The sequence below is a fragment of the Pinus tabuliformis genome, chromosome 9 (assembly GCF_031772625.1).
Source record: "Pinus tabuliformis cultivar Carrire ecotype Pingquan chromosome 9, CPIR1, whole genome shotgun sequence".
NCBI classification, from domain to species: Eukaryota; Viridiplantae; Streptophyta; class Pinopsida; order Pinales; family Pinaceae; genus Pinus; species Pinus tabuliformis.
The window spans coordinates 1,584,489,525-1,584,495,729 of record NC_142307.1 but is presented as its reverse complement, the minus strand read 5'-3'; the positions used below and the strand labels follow the sequence as shown (position 1 = coordinate 1,584,495,729).

The 6,205-nt window shown below is 36.1% G+C and overlaps 1 non-coding gene across 1 annotated transcript; it reads right to left on the bottom strand.

The window, feature by feature from the left end:
• Positions 1 to 916: 916 nt before the first annotated feature.
• Positions 917 to 1,001, bottom strand: LOC149154753 (small nucleolar RNA snR60/Z15/Z230/Z193/J17). The gene has a single exon (XR_016263945.1). It is a non-coding gene; the product is annotated as a small nucleolar RNA snR60/Z15/Z230/Z193/J17 (small nucleolar RNA).
• Between the last annotated feature and the right edge of the window lie 5,204 nt (positions 1,002 to 6,205).

Below are 6,205 nucleotides of genomic sequence, written 5' to 3'. Positions count from 1 at the left end.
GCCATGGATACTTAGCGAAGGAGATAAAATGTTTTCACTATCATAAATGAGTATGGAATATCTTTTGATTGTCTGAACTCCGACATAATTGTTCGTAGGATAGCCATCTCAATGCCTTTTGTAGGAATAATCATTAATATTGAGATGCCTGCGAAATACGAGACATTCTAGTAGAGAATGTTAACATCTACAACCATATGCTTAGCTTGGCAACGTAAAATTTAGGGCTTTTTATTGTTTTGAGATTGAATGTGACTATGTCAAGAAGAGACGGTCCATGCTCATTATGGTTGGTAGATGAGAATATATATACACATTGTAAAAGCTTGTTTCTACACATGGTTTTTGTGTATTGCTTGTTGATTCATTTATGTGTTGTGTTGGACTTGTATTGGCATTAGAATGGAACATTGAAACAGTGATAGCCCACCTGTGGTTGATTTCTCTTTGCGTCGGTATGTTGAGACTTGAGTCCGTTGACTGGTATGTTCATTGGGCTCTATGGAGGTTTGTACGTTTAGCAGTAAGTTATATGATGATTTAATTCATTTTTACAAGAAAGTTGGTTCATATTTGCATTGAAAGGTCTAAACACACTGGTACTTATTTGCAATTATCCATGTACGCAAAATTATATGATCGTATTGGGTGGTATGTATTGGTTGTAGCGTGAGTGTTACGTTGAATACTAAGTGACATATTGAATGTTGAGTGTGAGTTTGGAGGTGCATTAATTCTATGTTGTGCATTGAGATTTTTTAAAGGTTGGTGTATATATGGTCATTGAACTTGAAAACAGTGAACTATGGCATATGATAGCATATGGTGTGACGAGTAGTGTTAAATTCCTTGGTATGTTATACTGACTACTATGGTGATTGGTGTTTCTTTTTTCCCCTTGGAAAATTCGTAATTTTATTGGCATCAGATGGGAGCGAAAGACTTTGATCAATTAATCACAAAGACTTCATTTGAACTATGCTATACATCATTTGCCAATGGTGATTGGTATGTTATATTGATTGTTGCATAAATTAAATGGTATGCATTAATGGTGTATTATGCATTTTGAAAATCGTGTATCATTGGTGATGGGCATATAATATATATGGTGTATTGAAGTTTATATGTAGTGGTTGAAGCTTATATATGTGCAACGTTGAGTGATGTGCTTTGAAATGGAATGTTTCCTTTATCTATCCTACCATTGTTCATATGCACAGTTGGAAGGGAATAAAAAAAGTTTGCATTGGTTATAAACTATGTATTGAATGTTGGAACAGTGAATTCATATGCTTGTTACCTTGCCTTTAACGTCGATTTGATTTTGTTGAATGCATTGTATTGTATGCTAGAGAACGTGATGTATATGTTGGTTATATCTGCAGTGAGTAATGTTGGTCGCTATATTCAAATCTATATGACGGTCATGCGTGAACTATTGTGCATGTGCAGTGGATTGTGAATGCATTACAATCATTGTTGCTTGTTGGTTGGAGCATTAAGTCTGTGTGTTGAAGTCCTGGTATGTACATTGAATAGAGTTATTACACACTGGTTGTTTAGTGAACATTTACAAAGAATATCACAATGACATTAAATTGTGAGTGAGTGTTGCTTTTTCCTCTTTGGTTCATAGTTGTGATAAAAAAATGGCCAAAGTTTATGAAGTATTAGAGTTCCTGAAAACTTTGATACAATCTTCTGTTGATGGCACAGTTAAAATCAAGAAGGAAACTTTGTCTGATATTAGAACTTGTTTGCACAATGCACAAGAAAAGATAGAGTTTTTACAGCTTGAATCACATGTACAATAAGAGGAGCTACAATAGTGTAGCCATCATTCTGAACTTATTTTTGTTTATAACAATCCCCCTTTTGAGTCGGAAGTTGATTCCCATCAACATGCAAAAACTAATCAAGATAGTAAAGCTGAGGTTGATTCAAGAGCATTTTTGCATGCAGATGTAGAAATTAAACCTGCACTTCCCAAACCCATCATTAGACCTTGGGAAGAGCTTGTCAGTAACAAGCACATAACATGTATTGAATATGATAAGGAGGAGTCATTTCATACTCCAAACTACTCAAAGCCCATCAAATTTCAGAGTGCTAGACTTCTTCGGGATGGTTCTTCACTTATTTCTGCCCCTCCTCCACATTCATAGCAGATTGTGAAATGCCAACATTGTGATCAAGTTTGCAATGTGAAAGATAATTGTTTTGATCTTCACTTGTGTAAGCATTGTGGTCACCACACTCATTCTTCAAACAAATGCTTTAGAAACAATCCTCCTATAAGAAAAAGATTCACCTTGGATGGATCAGTTCTTCGCAATGGGCTTTAACATCGAAGAAGATATTTAAATCATACAATAGGATTTGTTCTCAAATATTGAAAAGTCTTGCAGTGGATATCTCTTCATCTTATCACCTTCTATCTGACAGGGGGGGAATTTATGGTCATCTACAAGTTTCAAAGATAAATCAAGCGAACCTGAGCCACAACTTGAACCTGTTACCTGAGCCTACAAATAGAGACAACCATACCTAGATTCAGAGTTGTGGCTAGAGACAAAGAAGCCCCTAAGAATGCCTTTGGTTAGTGTCCTTCCTTAAACGAATGCAGGTTGAATACCTCCCCTTTTCCAGGTTGAAGGTCTCCCTCTTCAAAGCATTAAGGAACACTTCCTCTAGTAAAAGACTTCAGCGTCTTGCCAGTGTTGGAAAAGTTTCGAGAATCATACTAAGCGTTCCAGGTTGAGACCCAAAGGTCTCCCTTTTCACAAAAAATAGGGAGCACTTCCTCTAGCAGAATACCTCAACTTATTGCCAAACTTGGAAGAGTTCTAAGAATTGCACTATGTGTTCCAGTGTTGGTGGTAATCCTTAAACCACCGCCAGTTAAGACCTCGAGTTCTCCCACCTCATACTATCATCTCAGGGTGCACATTCAAACTATTGTTGTCATGCATTGTTGTATTTTTGTATTAGAGCTCTCTTCTTGGACTTGTATGTACCCCTTCGGATAAAGGGGGGAATCTTGGACACCTGATTTGCTAAAGTTTTGTGTGGAATGTGAACAGTCAATGGAGTCCAAGAGACCACTTGGAAAATAGAAACCAAAGGTCATTAGAATGTATTATAAATGTATACCTTTGTCAATAGAAATGAATTCAATGTTATATCTTAATTTGCATATCTTTCCAGGTGTGTTTAACACTCCTAACAACTCATTAGTTCTTCAATGATCACTATACATGAGGACTTAAAGGGCTTCCCAATTTTCAAGATTTTCCCTGCTCCAGAATGTTGCTCCTAGGGCATTTGTGATGATCCTAAATTTGTTCTAAGCTCAAAAATTCCAAATTCCTTCCAAAGCATACTCTAATCTCAATCCATTGAAAGACATTCTCCTGAATCTGAAGAAAAGTTGCTACACTGAAGCTGCAAATTCGAAATTCCTGAGGGACAAATTTGAATTATTGTTTCTAATGTGATTTTAGGGCTTTGATACCATGTATAAATTTGATAGAAAATTGCTACTACTAATGTGCTCGAACTCAAAACAAGAGATTACAAATTTCATCTACTATTTTGTGGAATTGAAATCACAATTTAGAAACACATGCAATGACATGCAACGATCAAAACCATAAGAACACAATGATTTTACAGGGAAACCCAACTGAGAAAAACCCCTCCACTGCTTTGCATTAATTTAGATGAAAAGAGAAACAATTACAATGTTTTACTGCAACTCAGAAGCACCCTGCACTGCAATCTTGTTGTCTTGCTTCCTCAATTGCTCTGGCCAACACTTAGCCAATTCAAGCCTCAGCCAACCTCTTATTTCCTTATGCAATCCTGGAGGAATTGGCCCCTAAAAAATAGGAGAATTCCCTATTTCCTTGCACAATAGATTAAGGAATTGATCACATGCTCAGTGCATAAGCACTGTATACTCAACAATATATAAATATAAATACAAACATGTATTTTCTTCCACTTCAAGTAGGTAATTCAAATTCCATGCATGATTGTGTCTGTTTTTAGTTGATTGACTAGTTAATTGAGAGATCAATGAGTTAACAAAAGCCATAACTACTCAACGAACCTTCAACTGACTCAACTAATGGCTAAAGCTCAGTTAACTGAGTTCAACTAACAATAACTCAACTAGATTGCTAAATCTTAGCAATCACTACATGCACAACTCTACTTCTAGCCTATAACTTGAATTTATTGAGTAAACTAGTAGACAAGGCCATGTCACACAAGTTAACTGCCTCTAAGTTGTCCTGTTGATGTGGAAATTCGATTTACTCAATTTGATTAAGGCACAAGTCAAAATTGAGCCTTTTTCTTGCTACAATTTCAATAAAATCTTGGGTAATAAGAAAGATACAAAAGCAATTTTATACAAATGTTTATATGGTAGTTGTTTATTATTGGATTACCACTTTACTGAAAATGGACAGCTAATGTATATGTTATTTTCTTTTATAATATATACATAATTTTTCTTTGAAAAAAATGTTAAGGGTTATGTTAAAGCTCATAATATATATTTTTTGCTTATATATATATCTATAGAAAATTTTTGATGGGGAACTAGCAACCTCCCACAACCCGCAAGCCACATATATCAGAAACTCATAGTTCAACCTAGGACTGAGATGTCCTAATACCACAAGAAATTGTAGCACAGATCCCAGACTCCAACAAGATGTCTATCCTTCCAGCATTATTGTGAAGGGCCATGGTGTTCCCCATGGGATTTGAAACTGGGTGGAGGGAATAACATCTCAGTGAGACAACACCCTGTCTTCCCTACAAAGAGATATATTTTCACTTTAAAATGAATTACTACTTTTTAGACATGCGATATTGATACGTCATAATATCGTAACAAACCATATTTATAAGTTAAGAATTTCTATAATAAGGTGAAAATAAATCTCTATTATTAAAAATTTTGTTGCATGCTTTTTTAAATGTATATATGTTTAACTCATTTTTTTTTTTGGCTGTGGTTCACGAGCACCCTGGTCAGTGAGTGATCGCTACTTCCACGGAAAAATCTGGGCGATAACTAGGCTAAATCGCCCCTCGGCCTACTGCAAGACCTGACCCCAAGGGCTTCGGGTGGATTCGACCCTTTGACCTCCCGATGGCGAATATATGTTTAACTCATATATTAATTGCTTTTATAATTAATATTAATTACGCCGTAAGGCGTTTCCCTCTGGGACTAACACCCATAATGTGCCACTATGTATGTTCCTGTGTCATTAATATGACATGTTAGATGATTAAAAACATTTCAGCCCTTGGATCATTATAACCGGTGGGAAACACTGCTTTGGAAGTTAGTTGTGGGAAGTTCGTTACAGTAAAAGTTGGTTGAAGTTCGTTACACTAATCACCCATGCCGTTCAAAGATGATAAATATATTTCGGTGGCATTTACGGCTAGAAGTTTGAATTTTTGTTGCATTCTCGTGCTGTACCAGGAAGAAGAATTTCATTTGGTGCTCAGTGTGGGCATCAAGTTAATTGTGAGGGTTGTTATTAGGGTTTGACCCATGTTGAGGACCAAACTTGGCAGCCATTTCAGAAGTGAAAATGTGTGCTAAGGAGTTTGGAAATCGAGGGAATCATTCGGAAATTCCAGAAATTGCGTATGCTGGAATGTCTCCAGCTTTTTATTTCCATGTTGGGTCTCAGATCCCATGCGTTGAAGTTCTTAGTGATGGTGTGAGCGACGCTGCGTATATATATTATGAGCTGGTTAAGTTCGGTGCCAATATGAAGATCATTGGCATTGGAGGAGGGTTTCGTATTGATTGTGAAGGTACCAAGTATGAAATACCAAGTCTTCTTGCTCTAATATGTTTGTTTCTTATAGTCTGATGCAGCGGTTGTATTAATGCAAATTATGATGGTTTCTGTTATTGTTCACTGGAATAGTTTTCCAACAAAATAGAAATTGAAGCCATACGTACCAAGTATGAAATACCAAATCTTATTGCTCTAATATGTTTGTTTCTTACAGTCTGATGCAGTGGTTGTATTAATACAAATTATGATGGTTTTTGTTATAGTTCACTGGAATGTTTTTCCAACAAAATAGAAACTGCAGGCCATACTGTGCTTATTACAGTCGCGTGAGATTACTCTGTGAGCCATTAATATCCATAATG